The sequence below is a fragment of the Pongo pygmaeus genome, chromosome 1 (assembly GCF_028885625.2).
Source record: "Pongo pygmaeus isolate AG05252 chromosome 1, NHGRI_mPonPyg2-v2.0_pri, whole genome shotgun sequence".
In the NCBI taxonomy this organism is placed as follows: domain Eukaryota; kingdom Metazoa; phylum Chordata; class Mammalia; order Primates; family Hominidae; genus Pongo; species Pongo pygmaeus.
The window spans coordinates 199,296,202-199,313,605 of record NC_072373.2 but is presented as its reverse complement, the minus strand read 5'-3'; the positions used below and the strand labels follow the sequence as shown (position 1 = coordinate 199,313,605).

At 39.9% G+C, this 17,404-nt stretch overlaps 1 non-coding gene and 1 pseudogene across 1 annotated transcript; both read right to left on the bottom strand.

Annotated features, from left to right (window-relative positions):
* Positions 1-1,409: 1,409 nt before the first annotated feature.
* On the bottom strand, positions 1,410-3,318 carry LOC129006759 (elongation factor 1-alpha 1-like; annotated as a pseudogene).
* An 8,668-nt stretch (positions 3,319-11,986) lies between these two features.
* On the bottom strand, positions 11,987-12,093 carry LOC129022943 (U6 spliceosomal RNA). The gene has a single exon (XR_008496610.1). It is a non-coding gene; the product is annotated as a U6 spliceosomal RNA (small nuclear RNA).
* Between the last annotated feature and the right edge of the window lie 5,311 nt (positions 12,094-17,404).

The window sequence follows — 17,404 nt, the reverse complement described above, 5'->3', positions numbered from 1 at the left end:
TTGCAATCTAATACGGCTTGGCTCTGTGTTCCCACCCAAATCTCATCTTGAATTGTAATCCCCATGTGTCGAGGGAGGGAGGTGATTGGATCATGGAGGCAGTTTCCCCCGTGCTGTTCTCATGATAGTGAGTGAGTTTGCATGAGATCTGATGGTTTCATAAGGGGCTCTTCCCTGTCTGCCCAGACTCTCTCCTGCCATCTTATAAAGAAGGTGCCTGCTTCCCCTTCTACCATGATTGTAAGTTTCCTGAGGCCTTCTCAGCCACGCAGAACTGTGAGTCAATTAAACTTCCTTTGTTTATAAATTGCCCAGTCTCAGAGTACTATCTTTATAGCAATGTAAGAATTAACTAATACACAATTCAACAGAGCCCTCGCATAGCTTTTCACTAGGTACCTGAAGCAAGATTCCTCCTGCTTAGAAATAGGTGGAGGCTGGGCATGGTGGCTCATGCCTGTAATCCTAGCACTTTGGGAAGTCGAGGTGGGTGGATCACCTGAGGTCAGGAGTTTGAGACCAGCTTGACCAACATAGTGAAACCCTGTCTCTACTAAAAATACAAAAATTAGCCGGGCATGTTGGCGTGCACCTGTAATCCACTCGGGAGCCTGAGGGAGGAGAATGGATTGAACCTTGGGGGCAGAGGTTGCAGTGAGCCGAGATCACACCACTGCTCTCCAGCCTGGATGACAGAGCAAGATTCCATTTCAAAAAAAAAAAAAAAAAAATAGGTGGGGAAGACACCCTCAAATTAACCCAGAAAAAAAATGGTAACTCAGAATTATATTCTCATAAGGTTTCACAGCTGTTCAACACCAGAAATAAATTATGAAGTCGTTTGCCTAAGCACTTCTATAAAAGTTTCAGTGTTGACCAAAAGAAGACACAGTTTTCTCATTAAACTTTATCTTGATGGATCTCAAAATTCTGTGACAGATTTTTGGTCAAGTTGTTTCCATTAAAAATTACTAATTTTGAAAACTAATGACTTGCCAGGTGCAGTGGCATGCCTGTAATTCCAGGTACTCAGAGGCTGAGGTGGGAGAATTGCTTGAACCCAGGAGGTGGAGGTTGCAGTGAGCCAAGATGGTGCCACTGTACTCCAGCCTGGGCAACAGAGTGAAACTGTGTCTCAAAAAAAAAAACAAAAACAAAAACAAAAAAAACAGAACCAAAACCAAAACCAAAACCAAAAACAAAAAATCTGATTACTGAAAATTGCCACACGAAAACAAAACAAAAATGATTCATAAAATATTCTCCTTTCCTTCTGAATCTTTTATGATGCATTATTATCATTAACCAGTCTTTTACTATTAAACTTAAATGGCCAATTGAAACAAACAGTTCTAGACAGTTCTTCCATGACTGATTAAGACTGGGGTGGCAGGTACTAGGGATAATGTTTATTTAGTCTTCCAAGCTTTCTGGGCAGGCTTGGCGACCTTGCTAGCTCCATCACCCTTCTTGTCCACTGCTTTGATGAAACCAACAAACAGCAAAAGGACTCAGGGGAGCTGGTCAGAAAAGCTCTCAACACACATGGGGTTGCAAGAAACCATATCCATGGTGGAAGCATCACCTGATTTTAAGAGTTTAAATCTTCCAGCTTCTTACCAGAACAGCAATCAGTCTTTTTCTTCAGCCCAGCAAACTTACAAGCAATGTAAGCTGTCTGACAATTCAGCACAGGGCCACAATCAGTACTGATATGGCCTGGGTGGTTCAGGATAATCACCCGAGCAGTGAAGTCAACTGCTTCCACAGGTGGGTCATTTATGCTGTCACCAGCAACATTGCCACAACGAACATCTTTGACAGACACATTCTTGACATTGAAGCCCACATTGTCCCCAGGAAGAGCTTCACTCAAAGCTTCATGATGCATTTCAACAGACTTTCCTTCAGTTGTAACGTTGACTGGAGCAAAAGTGACTACTGTGCTGGGCTTGAGAACACCAGTCTCTGCTCAGCCCATAGGGACGGTACCAATATCACCAATGTTGTAGACATCCTGGAGAGGCAGACACAAGGACTTGTCAGTTGGACGAGCTGGTGGCAGGACGTAATTCAGAGCTTCAGGCAGCATGGTTCCACTGTCATTGCCATCATTATGGGTGACTTTCCATCCCTTTAACCCAGGCATGTGAACCCTTGGCACCAGCATGCTGTCACCATTCCAAACAGAAATTGGCACAAATGCTACTACTCAGGGGATAGAGGTTGTAGTCAGTTTTCTTAATGTGAGTGCTGATTTTCTTAATGACTTCCTTGTGTCTTTTCTGGCTGTGGGGTGGCTCAGTGGAATCCATTTTAACACCAACAATTAGTTGTTTCACACCCAGGGTGTAAGTTAGAAGGGCACACTCATGAGTCTGCTCATTCTTGGAGACACCAGCTTCAAATTCACCAACACCAGCAGCAACAATGAGGACAGCACAGTCAGCCTAAGATGTGCCTGTAATGACATTTTTGATAAAGTCTCTGTGTCTTGGGGCATCAATGGTAGTCATGTAGTACTCACTGGTCTCAACTTTCCACGGGGAGATGGTGACATCACACTCTTGCTGAGCTTTCAGTGTGTCCAAGACCCAGGCTTACTTTACGGAGACTTTTCCCATCTCAGCAGCCTCCTCTGTGACCAAAAGAAGACACAAGTTTTTCTACCATTCTTTTATCAACTCCACCACATTTGGAGACCAGATGGCCAGTAGTGGTGGACTTGCCTGAATCTATGTGTCCAGTGATGACAATGTTGACATGAATCTTTTTCCTTTCCCATTTTGACTTTTAGGAGTGGTTTTCATGATACCTGTGTTCTGGCAGCACACCCATTGCAAGAAAGCTCTTCTCTGACATTCTTGAGTGGTTTGAGGTGGGTAGGGCTTTATAACACTGAGGTGATGCATACTGTGTGTTTCTGAAGCCTCTAGAAGACTAGAGTTCACCCCTGAAATGACTTATAACAAAAGAATAAATAATGGCATTATTAAAAGGAAATTTATAAACATGAGGTTCAAGTAGTTCAAATAGTGGGATTGAGATAAAGAAAGCTAGATGGGTATTTTCAGCCCCTCCATGGGGCTAGAACTGAAGGAAACTTTTAGAGAAAACTTTGGAAGCAGATCTTTGTCTTTATTTTTTCCTTTTATCATTGTTCTCTACATATCTAGTGCATGGAGACTATTTGTGACACTAGGTGCTCTTGTTCTCTGCCTTCTCTGGGGTTCCTGGAAGCCCTTCCTCCCCTGTTCAGAACAGTCCGGCTCCTTCCCACCCTTGCAATCCCATTTAGTAGAGTGAGAAAACCTGCATTGCCGTCACTCAAGTAGGCCCTCAAGGGACCCACTCTGCCTCCAAGTGACTTTTCAATGTTTCCTTTATGATATGGTTTGGCTGTGTCCCCACCCAAATGTCATCTTGAATTGTAGATCCCATAATTCCCACGTGTCATGGGAGGGATCCAGTGGGAGGTAATTGAATCATGGGGGCAGGTCTTTCCTATGCTGTTCTCATGATAGTAAATAAGTCTCATGAGATCTGATGGTTTCATAAAGGGGGGTTCCCCTGCACACACTGTCTTGCCTGCTGCCGTGTAAGACGTGACTTTGCTCCTCATTCATCTCCCACAATGGTTGAACTAACTTAAATTCCCACCAACAGGGTACAAGCATTCCTATTTCTCCACAGCCTCACTAGCATCTGTTGTTTCTTGACTTTTTAATAATTGCCATTCTGACTGGCATGAGATGGTATCTCATTGTCGTTTTGATTTGCATTTCTCTAATGATCAGTGGTGTTGAGCTTTTTTTCATGTTTCTTGGCCGCATAGATGTCTTCTTTTGAGAAGTGTCTGTTCACATCCTTTGCCCACTTTTTGATGGGGTTGTTTGTCTGACTATTTTTTTTATGTCCATCAACCATACCCACCTCCCCCGCCAGCCCTCCACTACCCTTGTCAGCCTCTGGTAACCATCGTTTTACTCTCTATGTTCGTGAGTTCAATTGTTTTTTATTTTTGTTTAGATCTCACAAATAAGTGAGAACATGAGGAGTTTGTCTTTCTGTGCCTAGCTTATTTCACTTAACATAATGATCTTCAGTTCCATCTATGTTGTTGCAAATGACAGGATCTCATTCTTTTTTACGGCTGAATAGTACTCCATTGTGCATATGTACCACATTTTCTTTTTCCTTTCATCTGTTGATGGACACTTAGGTTGTTTCCAAATCTTGGCTGTTGTGAACAATGCTGCAATAAACATGGGAGTGCAGATATCTCTACCATATACTGATTTCCTTTCTTTTGGGTATATATCCTGCAGTAGGATTGCTGGATCATGTGATAGCTCGATTTTTAGTTTTCTGAGGAATCTCCAAACTGTTCTTCATAGTAGTTGCACTAATTTACACTCCCACCAACAGTGTACCAGGGTTCTCTTTTCTCTACATCCTTGTCAGCATTTGTTATTGCCTGTCTTTTGGATATAAGCCATTTTAACTGGGGTAAGAGGATATCTCATTGTAGTTTTGATTTGCATTTCTCTGATGACTAAAGACGTTGAGCACTTTTTCATATGTCTGTTTGCCATTTGTATGTCATCTTTTGAGAAATGTCTATTCAGATCTTTTGCCCTTTTTGACTGGACTATTTGATTTTTTTTCCTATAGAGTTGTTTGAGATCCTTATATATTCTGGTTATGAATCTCTTGTCAGATGGATAGTTTGCAAATATTTTTTCCCATTCTGTGGGTTGTCTCTTCACTTTGCTGATTGTATCCTTTGCTGTGCAGAAGCTTTTTAACTTGTTATCCCATTTGCCCATTTTTGCTTTGGTTGCCTGTGCTTGTGGGGTATTGCTCAAGAAATTTTTGCCCAGAATAATGTCCTAAAGATTTTCCCCATCCTATGATATTTTAATCCTCCTTAAAACTCAGTGCTCCAGGAAGCTTCCTGACTGACCAATGCCTGGGTCCAGTTATTTTATTTATTTATTTTTTTCGAGATGGAGTCTCGCTCTGTTTCCCAGGCTGGAGTGTAGTGGTGTGATCTTGGCTCACTGCAATCTCCACCTCCCAGGTTCAAGCAATTCTCCTGCCTCATCCTCCGGAGTAGCTGGGATTACAGGTGTGCACCACCACACCTAGCTAGTGGGTCTAGTTCTGATCACCTCCCACTGTTCCCTGTAAGTAAAGTGAACTTTTCCAAAGGAGGCATGTATTGAGCTGAATGGGTTAACTGATGCTGCAGTAACAAACAACCCTCACATTTCAGTACTTAAACTAATAAGGCTGTGATTGCCTCAAACTATATCCCTATGAAGGAAGAGAGCTGGGGGCCCTGCTCTATGCTTTCCCTGCCCTAGGAACTGGGCTGATAGAGTAGCCACTGGCTGCTGACTACTTCTGCAAAGGGACAGAGCACATGGTGAATTAACACTGGCTCTTAAAGCTTCCTACTGGCGGTAACATCACTTTACTCACGTTTCATTAGCCAAAGCAAGCCACATGGCCATATCCCATTTCAAGGGTGAGGAGTATAATAGACCTTATTATTGCCAGAATGTTTGATGTCCCCACCTGTGGAAGGATTATAATTCTTTCCTCATTAACATCTGGCCTAGCCACATGACTTGCTTTGGCTACTGGTCTTCAAGTAGAAATGTGCCATGAGGGACTGAGTGCTCCCTTAGCCTGAGTCCTGGAGATGACGGAACAGAGCAAAACTGACCCACATGGGAACACTGCATGAGTGAGAAAGAAATCTTTGTAGTTATAAGCTCCTATGATTTGGGGATTGTTTGTTACTGCAGTATAACTTAACTTGCACTGATGGCCTCAGTGGGGAAGTATAATTTTATCCCGTGCTCAAGAGGAGACTTGGAAACAGCTGATGGGCAGCACTCATGATGAGCACATAGTGCCATTTGAATTGAAAACTGGAGAGAATAGCAGCTGGCTAGGCTGGAGGGAAAGGGTTTCTGAAAGAAGGACGCATGACTGCAGAGGTTTGGAACAGAGAGGGATGCAGTAAGTGGTGGGTATATGGTAGGAAGGGTAGACTGGCAGGGACAGATGCCATCTGTTCTCTTGAGATTGACTGTTAGGTTTGGCCTGCATCAGACCCAGATCTAAGGTTACTTTCGAGATGACTTTTGTCAGTTCTGGTAGTAATTTGATTTGGATGAGGTCTTGCCCCTCTCTGACCTTACAGATGCCTCTGTTAAGCAGACATAATAATAGTCACTTCTCAATGTTGTTGTGTGCTGAGACCAGCTCGGTCAGGGAGACCCTAACCCAGTGGCTCTAGAGGAATTAAAGACACACACACAGAAATATAGAGGTGTGAAGTGGGAAATCAGGGAGTCTCACAGCCTTCAGAGCTGAGAGCCTCGAACAGAGATTTACCCATGTATTTATTAACAGCAAGCCAGTCATTAGCATTGTTTCTATAGATATTAGATTAACTAAAAGTATCCCTTATGGGAAACAAAGGAATAGGTGAAATAAAGGGATGGGTTGGGCTAGTTATCTGCAGCAGGAGCATGTCCTTAAGGCACAGATCACTCATGCTATTGTTTGTGGTTTAAGAATGCCTTTAAGCAGTTTTCTGCCCTGGGTGGGCCAGGTGTTCCCTGCCTTCATTCTGGTAAACCCACAACCTTCCAGCGTGGGTGTTATGGCCATCATGAACATGTCACAGTGCTGCAGAGATTTTGTTTATGGCCAGTTTTGGTACCAGTTTATGGCCAGATTTTGGGGGGCCTGTTCCCAACAGTTGTGAATACTATTCAATGAGTTAAGCACTGGTGGAAGAAGCCTGGGGTCTGGAATCAGACAGACCCATGTTTGAATCCTGGCTCTGCCACTTACTGACAACCATGGAAATTCTTCATTTTAAACATCTGTAAGCCTCTGATTTTTCATCTGTAAAATGGAGATGATGATTAGTGCTTCATGGGGTTGTTATGAGGATGATAAGAAATAGTGAAATTATGCAATGCATAATTTATAAAGATTCCATATTCATTAATCCAACATGGGAGTCATAGAAATGTTGGACCTGGTTTATTTTTCTTCTGATCCTTGCTACAAAACAGATGATAGATTTTATACATTTAAGGCAAAATAATATTGGCATCTTGTTTATGTGAAATATCTCCCTTAAGGTGAAGCTTCAGATATTGCACACAAAGAAGACTTTTAATAGCATAGTTAAAGAAAAACTGAAGTATTTTTTACTTTATTCACATGGCCATCCCAGGATCTAAAGGGTCTAACTCCCATTGTTAGCTAGTCACCCTTGAATTCCAACTCCATGCTTAGTTCACAGGATCAAACTTGTTACTTTGTTTGTAGTGATGTTCCAGAAGAAATGAGAATATAATCAGGCAGACTGAGCTGAAAACTATTTACCCACCAGAGCTCTGCACAGGCTGGTCACAGCCCTCTGAGAAAGACAGAGCTGTCAGAGCCATTTGCTAAGAACTTTCTGCTAACATGTGTATCAGGCAGGTGAGGCCAGGAACAGTCCTCTAACCCCAGGGATTTCAACTAACAGGGTTTAAGCTAAGATCTTTACTTAGATTCTCTTATTTAATCCTCAAAACAATGCTGGTATCAAATACTAACATACTAATTCCACTTTTCAGATGAGGAAATGGAGGATCAGGAAAGGTGACATAATTTTATTAGAAGCTGGGATACAGAAGAAGAACACAATCACTGCATTAAATTACTTATTAAGGTTTTATAGTCAAGGGAACCAAAACCTGAGTGACTTATTCAGGCCACACTATCCTTTTAGTTAATCCTCAGGTGTTCTAACTCCCAGGAAGAGCTGAGTTTTATATTTATGAATATACACAAGTTATAAATCAGGTGCCACCAGACCTGATGATCTTTCACAAGTGTGATCTCTTGTGTCACATCCAAACTTAGAAAGTAATTCTTTTAAAGATACTTTAGTCAATTCTTTTTTTTTTTTTTTTTTTTGAGACAGTCTCGCTCTGCCACCCAGGCTATGCAGTGGTGTGATCTCTGCTCACTGCAACCTCTGTTCCCTGGATTCAAGCGATTCTCCTGCCTTAGCTCCTCAAGTAGCTGGGACTACAGGCATGCGCCACCATGCCTGGCTAATTTTTTGTATTTTTAGTAGAGACAGGATTTCGCCGTGTTGGCCAGGTTGGTCTCAAACTCCTGGCCTCAAGTGATCTGCCCTCCTCGGCCTCCCAAGGTGCTGGGATTACAGGCATGTGCCACTGCACCCGGCTGATTTTTTATATCCTAGCACTTTGGGAGGCCTGGAATCCTAGCACTTTGGGAGGCCAAGGCAGGTGGATTGCCTGAGCTCAGGAGTTCAAGATCAGCCTGGGCAACACGGTGAAACCCCATCTCTTCTAAAATACAAAAAATTAGCTGGGTGTGGTGGCAGGTCCCTGTAATCCCAGGTACTCGGGAGGCTGAGGCAGGAGAATCGCTTGAACCCAGGAGGCAGAGATTGCAGTGAGCCGAGATCATGCCATTGCACTCCAGCCTGGGAGACTGAGTGAGACTCTGTCTCAAAAAAAAAAAAATATATATATAATATATATTATATATTTTTATATATAATATATATTATATATTTTCATATATAATATATATTATATATTTTCATATATAATATATATTATATATTTTTATATATAATATATATTATATATTTTTATATATAATATATATTATATATTTTTATATATAATATATATTATATATTTTTATATATAATATATATTATATATTTTTATATATAATATATATTATATATTTTTATATATAATATATTATATATTTTTATATAATATATTATATATTTTTATATAATATATGTTATATATTTTTATATATAATATATGTTATATATTTTTATATATAATATATGTTATATATTTTTATATATAATATATAATATATTTTTATATATTATATATTATATATTTTATATATTATATATAATATATTTTTATATATTATATATTTTATATATTATATATTATATATTTTTATATATTTTATATATTATATATTATATATTTTTATATATAATATATATTATATATTTTTATATATAATATATATTATATATTTTTATATATAATATATATTATATATTTTTATATATAATATATATTATATATTTTTATATATAATATATATTATATATTTTTATATATAATATATATTATATATTTTTATATATAATATATATTATATATTTTTATATATAATATATATTATATATTTTTATATATAATATATATTATATATTTTTATATATAATTTATATAATATATATTATATATAATATATATTATATATTATATATATTATATATTATATATAATATATTATATATTAAATATATTATATATAATATATAATATATAATATATATTATATATAATATATAATATATATTATATATTTTTATATAAAATATAATATATATTATATATTTTTATATAAATATATATATTTAACTTTTTAATAAGAGAATAACTGGTGATCCTGGATGCCCCTGGATGGATACAAAGATTGTGCAATCTGTTTTTGGTTTTGTTTTGGTTTGGTTTTTTATTTTATTTATTTTTTATTATTATACTTTAAGTTTTAGGGTACATGTGCACAACGTGCAGGTTTGTTACATATGTTTACATGTGCCATGTTGGTGTGCTGCACCCATTAACTTATCATTTACATTAGGTATATCTCCTAATGCTTTCCCTCCCACCTCCCCCAACCCCACACCAGGCTCCGGTGTGTGATGTTCCCCCTTCCTGTGTCCAAGTGTTCTCATTGTTCAATTCCCACCTATGAGTGAGAACATGCAGTGTTTGGTTTTTTTGTCCTTGCAATAGTTTGCTGAGAATGATGGTTTCCAGCTTCATCCATGTCCCTACAAAGGACATGAACTCATCATTTTTTATGGCTGCATAGTATTCCATGGTGTATATGTGCCACATTTTCTTAATCCAGTCTATCATTGATGGACATTTGGGTTGGTTCCAAGTCTTTGCTATTGTGAATAGTGCCACAATAAACATACATGTGCATGTGTCTTTATAGCAGCATGATTTATAATCCTTTGGGTATATACCCAGTAATGGGATGGCTGGGTCAAATGGTATTTCTAGTTCTAGATCCTTGAGGAATTGCCACACTGTCTTCCACAATGGTTGAACTAGTTTACAGTCCCACCAACAGTGTAAAAGTGTTCCTATTTCTCCACATCCTCTCCAGCACCTGTTGTTTCCCGACGTTTTAATGATCACCATTCTAACTGGTGTGAGGTGGTATCTCATTGTGGTTTTGATTTGCATTTCTCTGATGGCCAGTGATGATGAGCATTTTTTCATGTGTCTGTTGGCTGCATAAATGTCTTCTTTTGAGAAGTGTCTGTTCATATCCTTTGCCCACTTTTTGATGGGGTTGTTTTTTTTCTTGTAAATTTGTTTGAGTTCTTTGTAGATTCTGGATATTAGCCCTTTGTCAGATGAGTAGATTGCAAAAATTTTCTCCCATTCTGTAGGTTGCCTGTTCACTCTGATGGTAGTTTCTTTTGCTGTGCAGAAGCTCTTAGTTTAATTAGATCCCATTTGTCAATTTTGACTTTTGAGGCCATTGCTTTTGGTGTTTTAGACATGAAGTCCTTGCCCATGCCTATGTCCTGAATGGTATTGCCTAGGTTTTCTTCTAGGGTTTTTATGGTTTTAGGTCTAACATTTATGTCTTTAATCCATCTTGAATTAATTTTTGTATAAGGTGTAAGGAAGGGATCCAGTTTCAGCTTTCTACATATGGCTAGCCAGTTTTCCCAGCACCATTTATTAAATAGGGAATCATTTCCCAATTTCTTGTTTTTGTCAGGTTTGTCAAAGATCAGATAGTTGTAGATGTGTGGTATTATTTCTGAGGGCTCTGTTCTGTTCCATTGGTCTATATCTCTGTTTTGATACCAGTACCATGCTGTTTTGGTTACTGTAGCCTTGTAGCATAGTTTGAAGTCAGGTAGTGTGATGCCTCCAGCTTTGTTCTTTTGGCTTAGGATTGTCTTGGCAATGCGGGCTCTTTTTTGATTCTATATGAACTTTAAAGTAGTTTTTTCCAATTCTGTGAAGAAAGTCATTGGTAGTTTGATGGGGATGGCATTGAATCTATAAATTACCTTGGGCAGTATGGCCATTTTCATTATATTGATTCTTCCTATCCATGAACATGGAATGTTCTTCCACTTGTTTGTATCCTCTTTTATTTCATGGAGCAGTGGTTTGTAGTTCTCCTTGAAGAGTTCCTTCGCATCCCTTGTAAGTCGGATTCCTAGGTATTTTATTCTCTTTGAAGCAATTGTAAATGGGAGTTCACTCATGATTTGGCTCTCTGTTTGTCTGTTACTGTTGTATAAGAATGCTTGTGATTTTTGCACATTGATTTTGTATCCTGAGACTTTGCTGAAGTTGCTTATCAGCTTAAGGAGATTTTGGGCTGAGACGATGGAGTTTTCTAAATATACAATCATGTCATCTGCAAACAGGGACAATTTGACTTCCTCTTTTCCTAACTGAATACCCTTTACTTCTTCCTCCTGCCTGATTGCCCTGGCCAGAACTTCCAACACTATGTTGAATAGGAGTGGTGAGACAGGGCATCCCTGTCTTATGCCAGTTTTCAAAGGGAATGCTTCCAGTTTTTGCCCATTCAGTATGATATTGGCTGTGGGTTTGTCATAAATAGCTCATTATTTTGAGATATGTCCCATCAATACCTAATCTATTGAGAGTTTTAGCATGAAAGGCTGTTGAATTTTGTCAAAGGCCTTTTCTGCATCTATTGAGATAATCATGTGGTTTTTGTCTTTGGTTCTGTTTATATGCTGGATTACATTTATTGATTTGTGTATGTTGAACCAGCTTTGCATCCGAGGGATGAAGCCCACTTGATCATTAAAAATATGGAATGCTTCACGAATTTGCATGTCATCCTTGCACAGGGGCCATGCTAATCTTCTCTGTATCATTCCAATTTTAGTATATGTGCTGCTGAAGTGAGCACACAATCTGTTTTTTTAAACAACTTTGTTGAGATATGATTCATATGCCATAAAATTTGACCTTTCAAAGCATACAATTCAGTGGTTTTTAGCATGTTTGCCAAGTTGAGCAGCCATCATCTCTATCCAATTGCAGAATATTTTCACCACCACAAAAGGAAACCCTGTCCCCATTAGCAGGCCCTGCCCATTCCTCTCTCCCCTTTCCCCAGCCATAGGCAACCACAAATCTACTCTCTATCTCTGTGGATTTGTATATTCTGGATATTTTATATAAATGGAATCATATGATCACATATATATTTATTTATTTAACTTTTTAGACCATTTCACTTTTATTCTATTGAGAAGTGAGGTTCCAAACAGACTTTACTTTCCAAACTGTTTACCTATTGTCCCAGCACTGCTTCTGTGTCCCCTTCACCTTCTTTGGTGATTGGTGATATGTTCTAGTTTTTGCTATCAGCTTTGCTTCTGGGCCCTCAATTCTTCCCCATTGATGTTTCTGTTCAGGATACCTACAGGATGTGAAGTCAGATAGGAGTTGATCTAAATCCCAGATCTCATATGTTAGCTGTGACATCCACTTATTAATTTATCCTACAAATATTTACTGAATTCTATGTCAAGTCTTTTTTTTTTTTTTTTTTTTTGAGACAGGGTATCTATTGCCCAGGCTGGTGTGCTGGAGTGAAGTGGCATGATCACAGCTCGCTGAAGCCCCAACCTCCTGGGCTCAAGCCATCCTCCTGCTCAGTCTCCCAAGTAGCTGGGACCACAGGCGTGTGCCACCACAGCCGGCTAATTTTTGTATTTTTTTGTAGAGACAGGGTTTTGCCATATTGCCCAGGCTGGTCTCCAACTACTGGGCTCAATCTATCCACCCACCTTGGCCTCCCGAAGTGTTGAGATTACAGGTGTGAGTCACCACGCCCTGGCCCAAGTCTTATCCTAGGCACTGGGGACCCAGCAATGCAGATTTGGTCCCTGTTTTAAGCAGAGGGACCAACACAATCTGGCAGGGAAAGTTCCTATGGATAGAAACACAGACACAAACAGCAGCAGTGACAGTGAGGCAGTTTGTATATATTTTCTTTTTATATCTTAATCTTCATAACTGGCCTTAAGGCCCCATTTTCCAGATGAAAAAAAATGAGGTTCAGAGTAGTCAACTAACTTGTCCATTGCAAATTCGTTGTGAGTGGCACACCAGTCTTGGTAAGTGGTAAACCAGGCTGATGTCGAGCCCTTGGGATTAAGCCCTCTGCTATACCAAGGAGAAAGGGCCATAGAGGGCCAGTGAGCGAGAGGCAGGCTGGGAGAAAGGAAGAACAGCTGGTCCAAGGTCTCAGAGCAGGTTCGTTTCTGGGGAAAGACTCCTATCTCTGCTGCCCCAGGCAGAGGAAGACTTGGGCCCTTTGAAAGGAAAATAAAGCCTCGGGATCCCCAAATCACTAAGCCAAGGGAAATATCAGGCTGGGAAATATGTCAGGCAAACCCACCTCCCATTTTATTCCTAAATAAGATAGCTACATACCTCCCTCACAAACTGCCCACAAGAAAATTTGTTGTGGGCCTCAAGGTCTTTATCCTAAAACAGTTCTGTTGAATTTCACCCTGGCAATGTAAACTAATAGCTGATCTTCAGAGGTGCGGATAGAAAGTCATCCTTCTGCTCACCTGAGACAAATGCATATCTGATTGTTTCCTCTGCCCTATTGTTTATGTAAAAATGCAGATTCACTGAGTCAGACTAAATTGTGTATTCACAATTTAGTGGAAGGCTGATCAAGGACTCAATGCAATCTTTCATCTCTTATCAACCTTTTGTCTCTTATGACCTGGAAGCACCCCTGCCGCCTTCAAGCTGTCCCACATTGCAAGACTGAACCAATGTACATCTTACACATATTGATTGATGTCTCCTGGCTCCCTATGAATCAAAGCAAGCTGTATCCCGACCACCTTAGGCACACGTCAGGACCTCCTGAGGCTGTGTGATGGGTGCATCCTTAAGCTTGACAAAATAAACTTTCTACATTGACTGAGATCTGTCTCAGATATTTGGGGTTCACAGCCCTGCCATCTCTGCCCTCCTCCCCACCTCCTGCCCTGGGCATGGCTAGCAGACAAAAACCTGGAGAGCAGCCCACTCCCTGTTGATTGTCCTTCACTGGAACAGGCAGAGGAGGCTCTGGGTCACAGCACACAGGTGGGGTGTAAGCCTGCAGGAGATTACAACTGATCCCTGAGGTGGGGCCGCCCCAAGGTGGTGGCTTCAGCCTGGGAGGGCCAGAAGAGCTCAGGTTGAGACCTCAGCAGTCCACGTGGAGAGGGAGGGTGGGGAGAGGGTGGGGAGATGACTAGACCCTGAGTGATGCACACAGGCTCCCACTTCCATTCGAAGACACTTCCATTGAGATGCTTCAACCCACCAATCCAAACCCTCACACTATGCCTAGGCGCCACCACTACCCTATTTACAGCAGTCTGTGCTCTTACACAAAACGACATCAAAAAAATCGTAGCCTTCTCTACTTCGAGCCAACTAGGACTTATAGTAGTCACAATTGGCATCAACCAACCACATCTAGCATTTCTACACATCTGCACCCACGCTTTCTTTAAAGCCATGTTATTTATATGCTCCGGATCCATCATTCATAACTTCAATAACGAACGAGACATTCGAAAAATAGGAGGACTGCTTAAAATTATACCCCTTAAATCTGCAGTGGAGGGCAAGAGACACGACCCCAGGAGACAGCAACTGGTGATCTGAGGCAGTGGAACAAGCTCCCTGTTGGAGTCTGAGGCCTTGGTCCTACTCCCAGTTTCACTCCTGGTTTGCTGAATGATCTGGAGACCTCTGGGCCCCACAGCTTTCCATTTGCAGAGTGGAAAGAGTGGATGGGAAGTTTCTAGGTTCCCTCCACTTCTCATCATTGCCAGCGTTTGCTTATAACAGGGGTTGGACTCCTCTCTGTGCACCTGTCCTGCAGGCAGACCTAGGAAGGTATATTTTTCTGGCTGGGAGATTTGGGCTGAGCAGTCCAGGGTGGCCGAGGTTTAGAGGGGACAGCTAGGGAAGTACTTCCCCTATCCCTTAAGATCTGGGCTGGACTCTGCTCTTCCCATAGGGATTTACCTGAAGCCCAGGAACACCGGAGATCTGACTCCTGAAACTGCCTTTGCAAAATTAAAACACCGAGAGAAATCTAAAACGGCTGACCCCATATTGCTGCTTTTTTTTAAAAAATTAGCTTTTGGTGTACAAGTGTTTTTTTGTTTTGTTTTGTTTTGTTTTGTTTTTGATACATGGATGAATTATACAGTGGTGAATTCTGAGATTTTAGAAAATGAAATAAAAATACAATTTCATTTCAAGTAACATCTAAATACATGTTGTGCTTATAAATAAATTCAACAGACTGGGTGCAGTGGCTCACCTGTGTGTGTGGGTGTGTATATATATATATGTGTGCGTGGGTGTGGGTGTGGGTGTGTATATTCACCTTTTTGAAGATTATCTATCGTTATCTCCAAACAGGGAACATTAAGAGAACATAAAAAGAAACCACAATATAGGAGATATCATATTTACGTCCAACAAAGGGTTTTTTTAGAGTGTGTACGTATATATATATATAGTGTCTGATAAGATAAACAGCACAATGAAACAATTTCTCAAAAGACTTGATACTTCAGAAAAGAAGATACATGAATGGTCAATTAGCATCGGAAAAGATGCCCTACTGTTTAGTCATCAGGGAGATCAATCAATACAACAATGTGATACCAGTACATATCCAAGAGAATGGCTAAAATTAAAAAGGCCGAAAATAGCACGTTGGTGAGGATACAAAGCACTTAGAAGTCTTATACTTGTAGGAATGAAAAATGGTAGGACTTGTTTGAAAATCTAACAGTTTCTTAAAGGTTAAACATATACAAATCAGACGGACAGTCATTCCATTCCTAGGAATTTACACACTATGTCTGCACATGACCTATATGTGTATTTCCAGACCAGACTGAGGGGTGGGCTGCTATTTCTTGTGGCCCAGTAACGAGATGCAGATGAACTGGGGAGGAAGAGTTTTTACTTCTGCAACTGGTTACAGGGAAAAGGCTGGGAAATTATCACCAGACCAACTCAAAATTACAAAGTTTTCCTGAGCTTATGTACCTTCTAAACTATGTATGTATGTGGAAGTGTGCATTCATCTAAATACATAAGTGATTAACTTCTTCTAATCTATAACTAAGGTCTGAGTCCTGAAGACCTTCCTCTGGAGCCTCAGTAAATTCACTTAATCTAAATGGGTCTAGGCGCTGGGCACCCTTATCTTGTCTCCCGCTAAATCACAGAGGTATGGGGAGTTCCTTCAGACCTCCAATAAACTTGTTTGTGGAGGCCTGGGGAGTTTCTTCAGACCCCCAATAAAACTTGTTTAATACTAAATGACTCCTGCTAAGAATGCCTTCATTATTTTGTCATGCTTTAAGGCCCAGGAAAAGCCTAGGCAAAACTCTTGGTGGGCTTTGGTTGCATTCCAGCCTTTGTAATAAGGGCACGGGCTTTTTTTTTTCCCCCTCTTAATATTTAACTGGACCACTCAGTCGGTACTGAAACAGTTGTTAGGGAGGCCTGTGTTAGTGAGACCTGGCCTGCCACGTATGGGTGCTCATGATAGTTTCTTCATAATAGCCCAAATGTGGAATGATAGAAATGTCCAATAACAAGTGAAAGTATAAACAAACATGGTATAGCCACACAAAGGAATACTACTCAGCAATTACAAGGCATTAACCGTTGATGCAAATACTCGTATGGATGGATTTTAAAATTATGTTGATACATGAAAGAAGGCAGACACAAAAGAATACGGGTATAATTTTGTTTATAGAAAATGGTTGAAAATGGAAACGGACCTGAAGTGACAGCAGCTCCTTAAGGCGGAGGGCTGAAAGACTAGTGAACTGCAAAGGGGTACAAGAAACTTTGGGGCATAGGAAATTCCTCTATCTTGGTTGTGGCAGTAGTTCCATTAGTGTATACATTTGTAAACATGCATTGAATTACACATTTTAAAGTGGTGCAGCCTGTTGCACCTAAATGATGCCTTTATAGCGTTGATTTCATCATCTTAATTTCTCCATACTAGCAGTTAGCAGCTAGAAAATGAAATTCAATACACAATAGAGATTAATAGTCAGAATCATTACATGCTTAAGAATACATACAATGAAGCAGGTACAAGGCCCCTAAAAGCAATTAGTGAGAAAAATTAAAGAAGACTAAATAGAGAA